Here is a 17501-nt window from a genome sequence, read left to right as displayed (position 1 = left end):
TCGTCACTGGAAAACGCGAACATATTTTGGAACGTACTGTTTACTATGACCGTAAGGCTACTATGACTGTATATGCGGTCTTGGATCTGTGTGGAGGACGGTTGAACTTCATTAGTAGAAGGGGTGGGAGTGAAGTACATTCAAAAACTCAGGTACAATAAAAATTGAAGTGAAAATAAAATGATGTTCCTGTAGAATGTACATAGAGAGTTATATGGCGTTAACACTTATAGTCATTGTCCAGTAATGATCGGAAAATCACAGTTAAGCTTTGAGCGCTAAGCATTTCAAACTTTCAATTGCTTCTCCTGCAAAATGTATTCCAAATGACATCCATCATTCTTGCAGTGGACTCTTCAATTTAGTTATCTTCTTAAATTTATTGTAATTCTTGCGTAATTCTTTGATTTATATTAGTTGCGTACTTTTGTCACTAAATGATCTAACAACGTAGCGTAATATATTATCTTTTCGTTAAAAATGTAAAAAATTTCGGTAACACTTTAATCTGGGCATGGCTAAGAAATTGTCTGAACCAATGTCATATCCTCTATAAACACCAATCTGTCTGGGAAATAAGTACCTAGTAAGAGAAGGCGGTGGGGTTCGTATGGAAATGAATAGTGGAAGGGGAGTGGATATGGACAGAAATGTAAAAGCTTTTTAAAGTTAGGGAAAGTCCAGCTTAACAAACAAAAATATTTGTACTCCGCCAGAGTTGAAAATCGCATTAGCTACCTATTGCTTAAGTTTGGGAGACAAATATACAATCGTAATATCTGAATTGAATCCTGCTGCCTCTACACAAAAATTATGCAGTAGATGCCAAAAAACTGATGAATCAAGGATGTATTATATATTAAAGATATCCATTAAAATAATATATTCTGAATTCTAAACTGCGTAATTACGAACACTACAACGTCGTTAAGTTAGGTTCGCTGTATAAAAGTCTGGAATTGCTTCCCAGAAGTATCTTCGAGACCTTTTTATTATTAGATGACCTTTAATAATGGCTTATCACAACAAAGGTTCTCTAATGTATTTCTAACTTCACCATTTTTAAGATTTCATCATCTCACCATTTGAGAACAATAACATTACCCAAATGTATTTCAGTCAATTGTTGCTGTTTAGTCAACTGTTCGAAGACAGGTTTGAACCTCATAAGTGACACCAATACGGCGTCACTCATGAGACAATTAAGCCAGGAGAAAATTGGATAGGGTGGCCAGTTCCTTTCCCCCTCTATTGCATACATCACTGATTAGTAACTAAAACAGATTTCAACAAAGAATTGTCCTTCCTCTGGCACACAGGGCTTTATTTAAAACTTTCCCAATCTAAATCACTAATCATTTAAATTTAATTCAATTTAAACAAAAACACGTAAATTTAAATATTGAGGGGGAAGTCTGAAACCAGGTTTAATTCCATTTTAGATTTCACTCCCAACCCCCCCCCCCCCAGTCTCCCCTTCTTTGAAATTTCAAATGACACCTCTATATTTTTATACTTAAGTATGAAAGAGCATTCAATTGTTTATACAACTCATTCATTTGTTTTCGCATCTTTTGTTTCCTATTGTCGCCTGGCAACTTGTATTTTTGTTATCATCAGTTGACTGCAGGATGAAAACACAGTTTATTTTGTGTAATTTCCTAAATTTAATAAGTAAGGATGATTTATGTTCTCTCTTGAAGAGTATACACCAGCGGTCGTCAGCGCAGAGCACCCTGGGGCTAGTGTCTCTTACCCGCGGAAAACACAGTGAATCATAGTATACTCGTAGCTGCTAGCGGGTATGCTCTCTATCTCTTCCTGCTGCACGACGGGGCACACGGGACGGCACCGCTTACTCTTTGCACATTTCAGAGAGTGCTGACGACCACTGGTATACACCATTTTAAATTAATTTAATACACAAACACAACTATTACATGAAATGCTCAATAAGTTTTTGTAGCTTTATTCTCTTCAGCTCTAAACAACAATAACAACAATCAAGGTTGCCAGGCGACGATAGAAAATAAAAGATGCGAAAAAAAATGAATGAGGTGTATAAACAATTGACTACTCTTTAATATTTAAGTATAAAAATATAGGGGTGCCATTTGAGTGTGACTGGGAGTGGGAGTGAAACCTAAAATTCAATTAAGCCTGATTTCAGGCTTTCCCCTCAATATCTAAATTGACGTGTTTTTCGTTTAAATTGAATTAAATTTAAATAATTAGTTATTTAGACTGGGAAGTTTTGAAATGAAAGCCCTGTATATCGTCAAGTGAGATGTACTGCCTGATAATAGATCTACAGCCTTAGGCAAAAAAAATTGACCGCTTTCGTGTATCGTGAATTTTTTCTAACTCCACTTCGGGCAGTGGCTGGTTCACACGACCAGCAAAGGATGTTTATTTTGCACCTAATTTACTTCTTGAATATATCTTCGTTACAGATTATTCATAACACTTGATCTATAAACAAAAGCAATAAACAAACAAGCAAAGGAAAAATAGAGCGGAGTCATGCATAATAAATTCCTTCACGTGTAAACCTGCGTTTTCACGCAATCAACTGAAGTCTTCTGAAGGGGACTTAGCGTAAGGCAGCCGGTCATTATTTTTGTCTAATACTGTACATATTAGCCAGAACCTCAGTCAGAGGTACTTCAGTCAATTAATTGCTTCATAATGAAGGTTCAAGATTATACTTCCAGAAAATAACAGTTCAGTATGTGACATATGTTTCCGAATAAATATGGGAAATGCCTGTTATTATTCGGCTGAGAAGCTTTTGTCATCCAGTCTGCTCTCAAAAAAGCTTAAAGTTAGAATTTAAAAAACTGTTATATCGCCGGTTGTTCTGTATGGTTGTGAAACTTGGACTCTCACTTGGAGAGAGGAACAGAGGTTAAGATTGTTTGAGAATAAGGTGCTTAGAAAAATATTTGAGGCTAAGCGGGATGAAGTTAAATGAGAATGGAGAAATTTACACAACGCAGAACTGCACGGATTGTATTCGTCACCCAACATAATAAGAATATTAAATCCAGACGTTTGAGATGTGCAGTGCATGTAGCACGTATGGTCGAATCCAGAAATGCATATTGTTAGTTGGGAGGCCGGTAGAAAGAAGACCTTTGGGGAGGCAGAGGCGTAGATAGGAGGATAATATTAAAATTGATTTGAGGGAGCTGGGATATAATGGTAGAGACTGGATAAATTTTACTCAGGATAGGAACCGATGACGGGCTTATGTGAGGGCGACAATAAACCTCCGGGTTCTCTAAGTGCCATAAGTAAGAAAGTAAGTAATAAATTTAGATCCCATTGTCTATAAAACACATTTAGAGATATTCACGATTTATGTATGTATGTATGTATGTATGTATGTATGTATGTATGCATGCATGTATGTACAGTGCGTCCGCAAACTCACTCCGCAGAGAGGAGACGGCGATGTATACGCTAGGGACTGCAGTTATGTTGGTAAGTGAGATTCACCGCTAGCGTCTGCAGTTATGTTGGGAGATGGGATTCACTCCATTCGGTCAACGGTAAACACGTGTGAAGATTTTGCTGCCAACTTAGGCTAAAACTTTCCGCTAGGAGATCGAGCGTCTCTTTTCGCTGCGGAGTGAGTTTGCGGACACATTGTATTTATTCACACTGCAAATGGGTAAATGCCCGGTGGCAGTGGTAACTAATTACTCTCAGTAATGAGAATTAATAATAAACAATTAATAATAAATATAATTAATAATAAAATAGTAATTATACTAATAATAATAATAATAATAATAATAATAATAATAATAATAATAATTAATACTACTAATAAATAATAGTATAATAAAATTAACAAGAAGTATCCTAATTAAATAAAGCACGATCACTTAAAATAACATTTAAAGTAAATCTAATTTGTATCTTAACCCTAAGTTCGAACTGAAACCCACGAGTATGATATGTCCATACATGCACAAGTACCTTTCAGCACTACACTCATTTCGCTGTCAACTCACTCACTGCACTGATACTAGGACACATTTCACTGATACTATCCTGATTTCACTAACAGTTAAAAAAAATTCACTGTTCAAATACTAAAATTAACTGAAAGTGATATCGACAGAAGTCACCGAGTGGGGCGAAGAAACAGTGATAGGCCTCGGCCTATCATTGTCAAATTCGTCAGCTATAGAAAGAGGGCTGAGGTATTCAGAAACAAAAAACTGTTAAAGGGTAGTCTTGTTACCGTCCGTGAAGACCTAACTAAAGCCAGGCATAATCTGTTAAAAGAATGCATAACTAAATACAGCTTGAAAAACGTGTGGACACAAGACGGAGACATTATTGTCAAAGTAGGCGAGCACAAACACAGAATTAAATGCCCAGAAGACATGATCTGAACGAGTCGGCTGCGTAAAACTAGTAAGGCAACTAATTTTAATATACTGCAATATTCAATCTATATTAAATTTTACTCTATCAGTAACTTTACCTAATAATTAATTCTTTTTCATTCTTATTTTTATCATTTAGTACTGTAAGTCACTTTAACTTTTACTATATAATAACGTTATTTATTAATTAATTATTTTTCTTCTTCACATTCTTTATCATTTAGTACTGTAATTTTAAGTTATTATTGCTAGAAAATAATTTAAAAACTTGAATTGCATGTAAGTTGGTACAATTGAGAATAAAAAGCAGCATGTTCACCCGACAGTCCCTGAGGTCAGTGAACAGAGACCGGTCCCCTCTATTAACACGAACAATAGCAATCCTACCTGCCCACTGCCCTGTACCGCAGACATAATCAAGGCTGCGCTTTCTTTCTCTCCTTTGTCACTTAATGTTGTTCACGTGAATGCTCAAAGTCTGTTGTGTCATTTTGACGAATTTTCTTTATCTTCTCACCTTTAGACATTCACGTTATTCTTATCTCCGAATCTTGGTTACATTCTAATCTTCCTTCCACTCTCGTAAACCTTCCTGGCTATACGCTTTGCCGTAATGACAGAGAGGGCAAGAGAGGCGGAGGGGTGGCTGGTTATATTAGATCCGATTTGCGACCTAAAATTATTCATCATTCTCCAAGCCAGTACTCTGCCAAACCCGAGTTCATGTTCATTGAAATTTGCACCTTATTTACAAAATGTCTAGTGTGTGTCGTATATAAACCCCCACATATATATGACGTAGATGATTTCGAAACCGCCTTACTAAACGTAACGCCGCAATATGAGAACGTTATAATCATGGGTGACTTCAATTCAAACTTACTTGACTTACATTCTAGTACGACTAAAAGACTTAAATCATTCTTTCAGTGCCTTGATATGGTAATCCTACCCCTAGCTCCCACACATCACACGGAAGGTACAGACACATTACTGGACTTGATAATTACTAACAATGCCGACAAAGTACTGACGCATGGACAGTTGCCTGCACCAGGACTATCAGGGCATGATATCATTTATCTATCGTTTAATCTGCAGTGTCCTAAATCGACTCCTAGAGTAATTACTTACAGGGATATCAAAAGAATAGATGATATTGCACTGAAAGAAGACGCTGCGCAACTTCCATGGCACATGATCTGGACATTACGAACTGTAGACGAGAAAGTAGACTTATTCAATACGTTAATACTTCAACTTTATGACAAACACGCACCATTAAAGACCAAACGTACCAGAAAGACCCCAGCCCCTTGGATGACGACTGAAATACGTAGCCTGATGTCCGAACGCGACTTAGTTTATAGAAAATACACCCGCAACAAAAACGACGAATATTTTAACTCCTATAAACACCTAAGAAATAGAACGACTCAACTAATAAGAAACGCTAAACTGAAATACTCCTACAAACTTATAGAACCCAACACAACCCCTTCCGAATTATGGAAAAATCTGAAGGTTATTGGACTTGGAAGGGCTAGTGAACAAGCAGACATTCCCATCCCACTTGACCGATTGAACGAACACTTTGTAAAGGACCCGACCTTAAACGACACAACGAAACAAGACACAGTTTTGCCTGACTCAGCTCCCCCAACTCGAGACAAATTCTATTTTACCGACGTCACTCCCATTGACGTAATGAAAGCCATCCGACGCATCAAGACAAAAGCCCAAGGGCCAGACAACATTAGCATATTACTCATACAGAAAATACAAGACATAGCAATACCTACAATTGCACACATATTCAATAGTTCCTTAATCACTTCAACTTTCCCTAAAATATGGAAGCAAGCTTTCGTTCTTCCTCTTCCAAAAGTCAAAGTTCCCACCGACCCGAACGACTATAGACCAATCAGTATCCTGCCAGCCATATCAAAAGCACTGGAAAGAATCGTACACAGACAAATTACTAACTACATGAACGAACACAAACTATTCGACAAGTATCAGTCAGGTTTCAGAGCTGGACACAACACAAGCACTGCTCTACTTAAAGTGACCGAAGACATTCGTGAAGCAATCGACTCTAATAAAGTAACAATACTAACACTTCTTGACCTTAGCAAAGCTTTCAACTCTGTAAATTTTGACCTGCTCACCCATAAATTGAGAAATCTGCATTTGTCAGAGACTGCTGTGAGTTGGTTCGAATCCTACTTACGGGAAAGACAACAATGTGTTGTATCCGGGAATCGAAGCTCTTCCTGGCTTAACATAACATCACGTATACCACAGGGTTCGGTACTCGGACCATTGTTGTTCACAATACATGTCAGTGATATTACATCTCATGTAAGGCATTGTAACTATCACTTGTATGCTGACGACCTTCAATGCTACATCTCTTCCCGCTTAGATCGAATAAATGACGCTATAGATAAATTGAACGAAGACATTGACTCGATTGTGACATGGACAAAGAAATTCCATCTTAATATCAATCCTGGAAAGACACAAGCAATCATATTAGGACACAAACGGCAAACCGACGCTGTAAAGCACCTCGACATTTCCCCCGTTAAAGTAAGTACAGTGCATATCCCTTTCAGTTCTTCGGTAAAAAATCTTGGCATTCACATGGATAATAATCTCAACTGGGACATGCAAATCACAGAAACCTGCAGAAAAGTATATTCTATTATTCATGTGCTAAAAAGGATAAATGTTCATCTTCCCTCTTGCTTAAAAAGGTCCCTTGTGCAGACCCTTGTATTTCCCTATTTTGACTATGCTGACATTTTACTGACTGACCTTTCCAGCGACAACAAAATGAAACTTCAACGTGCTCATAATTTGTGTGTACGTTTTGTAAGCAATGTTCGTAAATATGATCATATTACCCCATCCCTGGAAGCAATAGGTTGGCTTAAACTAGATAAGAAAAGAAATTTACATTCACTTCTCTTTCTCTTCGAAATCTTGAACACTTCTATTCCTTCGTACCTGTCGTCTCGCTTCACTTACCTTTCTTCCCACCACAATCTGAACACACGCTCTCGCCATGAAACAATACTAACAATACCATCCCATCGCACCTTTTCATACTCATCCTCTTTCACAATAGCCCTGCCAAGACTCTGGAACTCGCTACCTGCTAGCATCAGGGACTGTCGAAATAAAATTCAATTCAAACGCAAACTTACTAGGCACTTGGTCAGTAATTGAGACTCGTTCAGACATGGTTTCTTGTAAATAGTTCTTTTAATCTACCACAAAATATCTCAATATCCGGTAATTTCATCACTATAGAATTTTGTTATTGTAGGTTTAATTTGTAATTTAGTAAATACAAAAATATTCTTTGTTCTTAACTTCCATGATAAAATGTCTAGCTTTCATTAATCAGGTATTCTTGTCGTACTTTAATTTTTATTGTAATTGTAATTGTAAATTTAATATTAATTGTAATCTTATTGTTCATGTTATAGTTGTAATCCCCTGGTAGAGGGGCAGAGAAGGCCTGGCGGCCTTATCTCTACCAGGTTAAATAAATAAATCTAATCTAATCTAATACTGTGCTCTACCACTATAACTAAAAAACTTCACTGACAACACACTTTACCGATACAACACTTCAAATAACAAAATATCAATTACATCCTTTAAATAGTATGCATAATATACTACTGTCTATTAGTGAAGTCCTTAAGCCTACTTTTAAATACATTTTTGATTATTGGTAAAGCCTTTAGTAAGTCTGCAGGTAGAGAATTCCAGTCTGTGATAGTACGATTGAGAAAAGAAAACTTTCCAGTGTCCGTCCTCCGTCTTCTTTCCCTCATTACAATGTCTTTACATTAGAATTCTCGGTTCCAAAAAATAATTTTGCATAATGTTTCCGTCATGGTATTTTAATATTTCCATTATTAATAAATCACTTCAAGTGATGTATTTTTGGTAAAGTCGTTACCAGATAACCTGCTTCCATCTAACGCCTGACTACCATTGGATGTAAGGGCAATCGCCTCGTAAAAAAGATCTGATGTTGACATTGACTAGGCCTACATAACCGCACCCACTACTGTGGAGAAGGCGTGTTGCCATGCGTTAGCAAGTGGTACTAAATTTACTACGACGACGAAGTTTATTTCACACTAAACAAAAAGAGAAACGTTCTTCCATATATAGCCTATCTTTAGTCACCACAATCCTAAAGAATGTTGTCGAGGCCGTAACCCTATTTCCAAGTGTTGTCAATTTAGTTTTCTTGAAGCTAAATCTAGCTGTTTTGATGTTTAGCTTAGCGACAAAAAAAAATCCATCCCGCTTAGCGGAAAATCTAGCTTATTTCTTTCGCTTAGCAGGCGGGAAGTTACGTTGGTTTAATCAAATTTTAGATAAATTTATTTAATACGTATTGTATAAATATTAATCTCATACTATTCATGGTAAGCACATACTGTAATATAAGCAGGGCTATTCAAAAAAGAGCAGATTTCAAATATTTATTTTAAACGAAGTATAAACACTAGAAGCATTTACCGCACACTAATGGATAGAGGAAGGTTCAATTCTTTTTTTAAAGTTTGATTACACGCGATACTCGATCCGAGTCCACAAGCAAAGCGGAAACAGCAACGGCCTGTCCGCCGCAGTTACTCGCCAGTCCGAATTTGAGGGACTGAAAATCCTTGCGTAATCGCCGAACATGCAAGAACTCACCGAAGGTTAATGTTTTTTGCGCCGTTTCTGTAAAGAAAGTGTATGAACTTTTTTTTTAGTGGAGCATTATCCGAAAGACACCATTCCGAGGCGTTGGATTGGAAGAGGTGGAGAAGATCGTGTTCATCTGTGTGGCCCCCCCAGGTCCCCCGACCTTACTCCCAGTGATTTTTATCTGTGGAGTACATAAAAGACAGGGTGTTTGTACCACATCTCCCTGCTACTCTTCAAGATCTACGATATCGAATTGTTGAATCCATAACTAGGGACCAGTTGATTCTTGTGTGGCAAGAAATGGACCACCGTTTTGATGTTTGTCGCGCAACACATGATGCGCATGTTGAGTGCTTGCAACCTCCTGGACTATAAAAACTTTAAACCTTTCTATATCCAATGGTGTGAAGGCAAGTGTTTCTACTGTTTATAATTTGTTTAAAATAAATGTCTGAAATCTGCTCTTTTATTTAAATTACCCTGAATTATAATGCAGAGACGAGTTGAAACATGTTTCATCATGGATCTGCTTATTACCCTTCCCTCCCAATTCTTTCCCTTTCTTGCTGAGGTGACGTGACTCACGTGATCTATGTATGGAAACATTGGAAACCCAAAAACAAAAAAGATTACATTATTGCCAATAGATGTGGTACGTAAAGTAGGGATCTGGCTGCATGCAAGAAGTGGCGACTCACCCCGTATTTCACATACATCTCATAGCAGAGATGTTGCCGCCACTGCAAGTAGGCCTACTTCTTCATTGCTACAGAACATTGAGGATCCAGACATTGACCCTGATGATCCTGAGGAAATCTCTATTTAAATCAAGTAATCATAGTTTCAATTATTCAATATTAAAACATGTGATGTATAATTAGCAGTATCTATAAATTAAATTTTGAATTACTTGATTTTGAAGTATTTTACAAAAATCTAGCTTTTTTCGCTCAAAAATAGCATATATTTAAGTTCAGTCTAGCGGGATTCAGTGATAGCCAGTTGGCAATACTGTCTCTTTCAATTGACAGGAGCTGGCGATTAACAAGCACTGTTAGATCTGACATGGATGACAAGTTGCGAACTACTAAAATGCAGTACTAAGCACAGAAAAGGTAACCAATGTTTTTTTGGGAAAAAATTAGCTAGGACTGCCACTTGAATCAGCATTATTTTTCGCGTGGATTTCAAGATGTTTTAGACTCTAAATATTTTGTAAATGTGAAAATAACTTATTTTATTAGTCATATCTGTAGTTTTGTTCTCTAATACTAAGCAATGTTGGTTTAACTAACAAATGTCACGCTAATAAAGCAGTAGCTGCTGTAGATAGGCCGAATTGGCTTCTGATATTGTACTTACTGCTGGGAAGGCTTAGTATATTGACAATACTTCCTTGCTTTCAGCCCTCTGCATCTCATTAGAGAAGGGAATTTATTTGTGAAATTAATATAGGCCTAGGCCTACGAAGATTTCTGCAAGCAACGCCCCTATTTTCAGTGGCTTTCAGGAATGTTTGTCCAAAAATTTTCATCCAATATAACAGTTCATCCAAATTTCTATGATCAACACATTTAAGTCCAATGGAATAAGTCCATAACATTTTCGTCCAAGAATAAATTTCGTCCAGAAATTTTTCAGTCCACAAAAATTTAGTCCAATATACATATTGTCCAATCGTGATTGATTTTGGATATTCAGATACTAGATGCACATTTTAAACAGATGCCAACAATAGAATACCAAATAATGGAGAACTCAAAAATGAACAGGTGCTGCGAGGGAAATGCATACATTAGTTTTACTTAATTACCAGGAATGGATTCCAAAGTAATTACTTCAAAAAGAATCAAACCACTGCTCATAAAAGACGGCTACTATTATTAACACCAGTCTTATAATGAGGATCAAACCAGGATATATTGGCGATGTGTCAACCGGTAACGCAACTTGTAATGAAGTTACACAGCAACCCGCAGAACCCCGAAGATGGAAATTAAAGAAGGATATTACACTTTCTAAGAAATAGTTGACATTAATGCATGATCTTTATTTTATTTATTTTATTAGGTTATTTTACGACTCTTTATCAACATCTTAGGTTATTTAGCATCTGAATGAGATGAAGGTGATAATGCCGGTGAAATGAGTCCGGGGTCCAACACCGAAAGTTACCCAGCATTTGCTCATATTGGGTTGAGGGAAAACCCCGGGAAAAACCTCAACCAGGTAACTTGCCCCGACCGGGAATCGAACCCGGGCCACCTGGTTTCGCGGCCAGGCGCGCTAACCGTTACTCCACAGGTGTGGACTGCATGATCTTTGTTCTTTGAAATAATTGAAAATAAATATCACGTTTCATTTCAATAACTTTTTTTTTTGTAATAAACACAGCTACGAAAATTTCAAGTAAATAATTTTGGACTAAATTAGGTAAGGACGAAATTTCACATAATACTAAAATTACATGAACGAAAGGTTTGTGGACAAAATTCGATGCAGGACAAACGTAAAATTAGGACCAAATTACGAATAGACGAAAATGTAATGGACTAACATTCTGCTAACCTTTCAGTGTTCCTATGATCTATAAGGGGTTGGTAAACTGAGTCCCTATCATGAAAAAGAAATGAAACTGTATTGGAAAGAGTAGGTTAGGAAAGAATAATACTGAAACTGATCAGGAAGAGAAAATGGAACTACATTTAATATAAAAAGAGCTATATTTATGGACTTAATATTAATAAAAATATAACAATATTTTCTTTAAGTCCGTCATAAACTTCTCTTATATAATAATGTGATATTTCTGTTTCATTCTACTGGATGAACGTTTTCGGTTTTGTAAACCATCTTCAGATCATTGTTACCTCTACTGAACTGTTATACTGATGTGCAATGGGTTACATTAACCATATTGTATTAAAATATAAAATATAAATGTGAGATAAAACGTTAATGAATGTACATATTTAAAAATGGTAACATATTAAATTAAATTAGTCTAAGATGAAGGTTTTGCAGCGTATGCAGTCCTTTCAGATATGAAACAATTACTTTCCTATGACCTTTCACATAATAACTATCATGAGACTGCATTTACAAATAGTTATTGCATAATTATGAATCTTTGAAATTCGTTGGAATAGATATGCAGCATCATGCTTAGATTTACGCAGCGCCCAGGAGCGGTCTTATGGTCTGAAAGGTATGGCAGAGGTGTATCCTGTACTGAAGTCGGATGAACCACAAGTGCACTTAACAAAGCTTATCGGAACACAAATGGGTAAAAAATTTAATAAAAATAGATTTAGCACATAAAAATTCGTATTAATACAAAATAGCAAGTATTTTTTTCCCGATAAATAAAAATTGTTACTGTCAGAACAAAAAACATGAATTTCTCAATTTCAATGAAAACGCAGTTACCTTTCTGTATTTAGTACGACATATAGATAACCCTGTAGGCGTCAGAATACCAAGTCAGAATTAAAATCATACAGAAATGATGTGGTAAAACTTGAACAAGTGTCAATCTTGTCAAAAGGTAGAAGATAATTACGAACTAGAGACAAGAGAGAAAAAAATCACTCTCTTTCAACCATGGAAACGTTGACGTGACTGCCAATTGCTACCTATTACCTATAGACCACAATTAAATCCTAGCTATCGATTAGATGTCACTCACCATTGGTGCGTTCAGTAATATAGTTACATAGTTTGTCACTCGCCTATACCTGAATCGGTAGTCATGGAAACTCGAGCTATCTTGAATTCAAGTGCAATCCATTGTACGAATAACAATATCCTATCGCGACTCGAATAACGCATTCATTTGTCTAATGATCGCAGACCCGAGCCAATCTCAGAGTACAAATTTCCCTCCAGGATATTAACCATGAATACCACTTATAGGGCTCTACTAGAACACGGGCTTGATAATTTTTCCAACTCTGGTTGAACCCCCGACGTTGGAGTTCAGAGGTTTTTCTCGGGATTCTCCCGTTCTCTTTGAACTTTAAAAAATCTCTTTTCACTAGGAGACTACTTCTCTCGACTACTCATTTACTTACTTACACATGGCTTTCAGAGAACCCGTAGGTTCATTTCCGCTCTCACATAAACCCGCCATCGATCCCTATCTACAGCAAGATTAATCCAGTCCCTATCATCATATCCCAACTCCCTCAAATACTCATACGTAACACCAGAGGTCTCCAAAAAGTGTATCGTCATTCGTGCTCTCGATGCTACCCGCCGAACACAATGTGCTGTAAGGCTAGATAAGGGGGGAGAGACTCGTACCTCAACAGATGGGAGCGATCAGTGGGGGATCGCGGCAACGGTCTGCTTATGTTTACAAATAATAACATCAAAAGAATAAGAAATATCATACGTTTGTATATTATTTTGACATACTATGAAGCTGGAGCCTCGTCGTTGCTATTGACACAAGCCATTGCAAATTCAATCTCTTCTGTTGTATTGTGTCTTTCAGTGCCTGGAAAAGATCTTCTCCATTTGTATTTTGTAATTACATCTAGAAGACATTCAGACACAGTAAAATGTTCATTAACTCCTCGGATGGAAATGGCTAGGTGAGCATTGTCATTTCTATCTGTGCTTTCGTCCAATGCGAGTGAGTAAGCTACAAACTGGTTAATTGTGGTTTCGACTTCAGATTTAATTAGGCCTACATTTACAATCTTGAAATTCCTTCTATGAACTTTAATTGATAACAATTTAATTTTCTTAAACTTTGACTTTGTTCTGGTCACAGTATTTTAGTAACGTCCTGTATGCACTATTTTACAAATTATGCTTCTGTAAAGGGCTTCATTGATTTTCCAATATTCCAAGCTAGAACATAGCTAGCAAGAAGCTTTTTCTGTTTAAGACTGAGGACACGTGTGTGATTTGTGTTTGTTTTTTCTTGTTTTATATTTCTCAAAATATTTGTGGGCCTACTCATTTCATCCAAAATGAAACGAAAAACATATATTTGTCATGCGGAACTGAGTGCAAACGTATTGTAATATACTGATTATTACGTATAAACAACAATTATACAGATATCCCCAAAATAAACTATTTTCACATGTCCAACATGCCTGTTATTGTATGATATTCTTTCTGAAGAGTCGAGTATTATAACACAAAAAATTTCTCTTCTTATTTATCCTTGAATGTACTACGTCCAGGATTGGAAGACATTGTGAAACGGTGGAACACTCCGACCAACACAATGATAATGGCAGTCCACCACTGCTCTTCGTTTGCGCATAAACATTGAGTACAGTACAGGTGGGGATGGGTGAGGCGGAGCGCGCTCATTACGTACTGGCTTCGGTTCCGTTCAGGGGCTTACTCTCGAGTAGGCTTTTGGAGACGTCTGCGTAACACATACTCCATAGTAACCTCATGAAACCCCATCGTTAATTCTCGACGACTCTGTATTAAAAATACAGATTTAAAACTGCAATAATATGAAACTCATCATCATCATCATCATCATCATCATCAAGGTTTGAGCCATTTGGTCCATTCCTTCTCAGAGAAATTGATCTTCCCATCTATTATAAGGTCTACCTATACTCCGTCGTCCAACTGAACTATAGTTCAAAGGTAATTTTGGGAACCTGTCTTCATGCATTCGTTCAATATGTTCTTTCCAGTCTTCATTATATTGTAATAATTTGTCACTGAGGTTAAAAATCTTAAGTTCAGCACTTATGTCTTCAGATCTTTTATGATCTAAGAGAGTAAACCCCCGGAACCGATCTCAAAAATCTCATCTCTGCAGCCTCTATCTTCCTTCTGTCTGATTTATTCAGAAGTCCAGTTCTCGCTGCCGTATGTGAGCATAGCGACTGATATAACTTTATAAAATTTAAGTTGTGTGGACTTCAAAGTTTTACGTCCTAAGATCCTTCTTATAGTGCCACACATTCCTTGGAACTTATTCACTTTATAATTTATATCGTTTTTCTGGCAGTATGATACATTGCACCCTAGGTAATTGAAGGAGTTAACTTGTTCGATTATTTTACCTTCTATGACTATTTTAGCTCTTAAATGGTATGAAGGTCATAGTTCTGGTTTTTTCTGATGATATCTTTAAATTATATTCTTTTATTATATTTGAAGAGTCCACTGTAAGAATGATGGATGTCATTTGGAACACATTTTGCAGGAGAAGCAATTGAAAGTTAGAAATGCTTAGCGCTCAAAGCTTAACTGTGATTTTCCGATCATTACTTACTAGACAATGACTATCAGTGTTAATGCCATATAACTCTCTATGTACATTCTATATGTCTTAAGTTATGCATTGACAGTCTTGGTTCATTTTCGACAAGAAAGTGACATCCATCATTCTTGCAGTGGACGCTTCATTTATAAGTTTATTTGTTGATAATTGCAATCCGTCTTCCGAATCATTAAAAATGACCAGATCATCAGCAAACAAAATAGTATTTAAAATGCGATTATTAATAATAAAATTCTTAAAAGGTATAGGCCTACTTTGCCATTCACGAATGACTGCGTCAATATAAATGTTAAAAAGTGTTGGGGATAAAGGGCAACCTTGTTTCACTCCCTGATTTAGCCTTCATATATTTCATTTCCATTTTACCAGTTTCCATACTTATGGATGTATTTACATATAAACTCATTATGAAACTCATGATGACTGTAAGTAACTACTGTATCGTCTCATCAATTGTTAGTCGATTGCATTAAGATGCGAAATTACTCAGGGAATTAAAATAACTGGATGTTGACAAAAGTAGAGAACCCTAGTTAAAGGTAATATGAATTCTCTAACTTCAAAAGTAGAGAACATTCTTCAACTATGGCGGTCGTTAAGTATCCTAGCAAAGATGCAAAAATTAAATCAGTAACGCTGTTCAAATACTGAACTTCTTTATATATTTCAGACTCCTAGAGACTGAGGGTAAGAGTGGGTTAAGTCATGTTAATTATCTCGATGGACGACCCACTTAGAAAGGTCAGGACTTCGAGAAAAAATGACGAGTGTATCGCAGTTGGACCCTGATCGCTAGCACAACAGTGTAGCATTTGTAATGCAGAGGGTAGCTGTGTTCCCGGAGGCCGGGGGATGACTGCAGGGAAACGGACGGGGGTAGTAGAGGGGAGGGGGTGAGATAGTCGCACAACTCTCTCTCCCTGGGAACTATGTTGACCGCATGGCTACATCCCCCTGTGAGCGAACACTACCCCCTACCCTCTTCCCTCACTGTATCATGGTGTTTAGTTTTACCCTATGCAATGTAGGCAAAGTCAGGAACAGAAAAGGATTTCCCAGTGGCTAAATATAGCAGCGCTTTCATCTCCTAGCTTCTCCAATGTATCGACGGCGCCTCTATTAGAAATTATCCTGCGCCTCGCAAACTGTGGGCCTTAATCCTAGGTCGTCGTATTTACTTACGGAAGTTCATCAGAAAGAATAGTTACAGAACTTGCATATCAAAAAACATATAGTTACAGAACTTGTATATCAAATAACATATTTAATTGTAGAAGTTTGAGAATGTTGCGGAAGTATATGGTTATTCAAAAGAAAGTTCCCATTTTGAAATGGTAATAAGTCTGTCAAATTTTTAGATTCCACAAAAATAAAAACAGCAATTTGTTCGTAAAGAAATGGGATTTTAATAAAACACGAAAAAATTAAATATGATCATCACCGTGTTATTCAATAAGAAATAGTCTTTCTTCTATTCTATGCTATAAACGACATTAGTAACCACATTTCTAGAGATGTTTTCAATGACATCCGATATTGACTGTTTCAGTTCCTCACGTGTAGTAGATCTACTAAGAAACGTCTTTTCTTTTCGATAACCCCATAACCAGTAGTCAGCTGGGTTTATGTCTGGTGACCTAGAAGGCCAACAGTTCGGAAAATGCCTACTAATTACACGATCACCAAATATATTGCGCAATAGTGATTTTACGTTATTGTGTACGTGAGGTGGAGCGCCGTCTTGCATGAAAACAATGTTTCCGATTTCATGATTCTGTAACACTGGTATTGCAAAGTCTTGCAACACTTGAAAACATCGCTGCCCGCTTACGTCACTGTTTTTGTGTTTCCATTTTTAATTTCTTCATACAAATACGGTCCTATTATGAAATGTGACGTAAAACCACACCACAGTAATCTTGATGTCATTGTAATCCTTTCTGTATAATTGTGGTCGGATTATCTTCAGCCCATACCCAGCAATTATGAATGTTAACACCTCCGTTCAATTCGAAATGTGCCTCATCTGTCCATTTCTCAAACCATGTAACTTCGATATCTTCTCAATGCATATGCATATTGTCTATTGCATTCGTAAT

Source organism: Periplaneta americana, chromosome 4 (genome assembly GCF_040183065.1).
Source record: "Periplaneta americana isolate PAMFEO1 chromosome 4, P.americana_PAMFEO1_priV1, whole genome shotgun sequence".
Taxonomy (NCBI): Eukaryota; Metazoa; Arthropoda; class Insecta; order Blattodea; family Blattidae; genus Periplaneta; species Periplaneta americana.
This window is presented reverse-complemented; position numbering follows the sequence as displayed.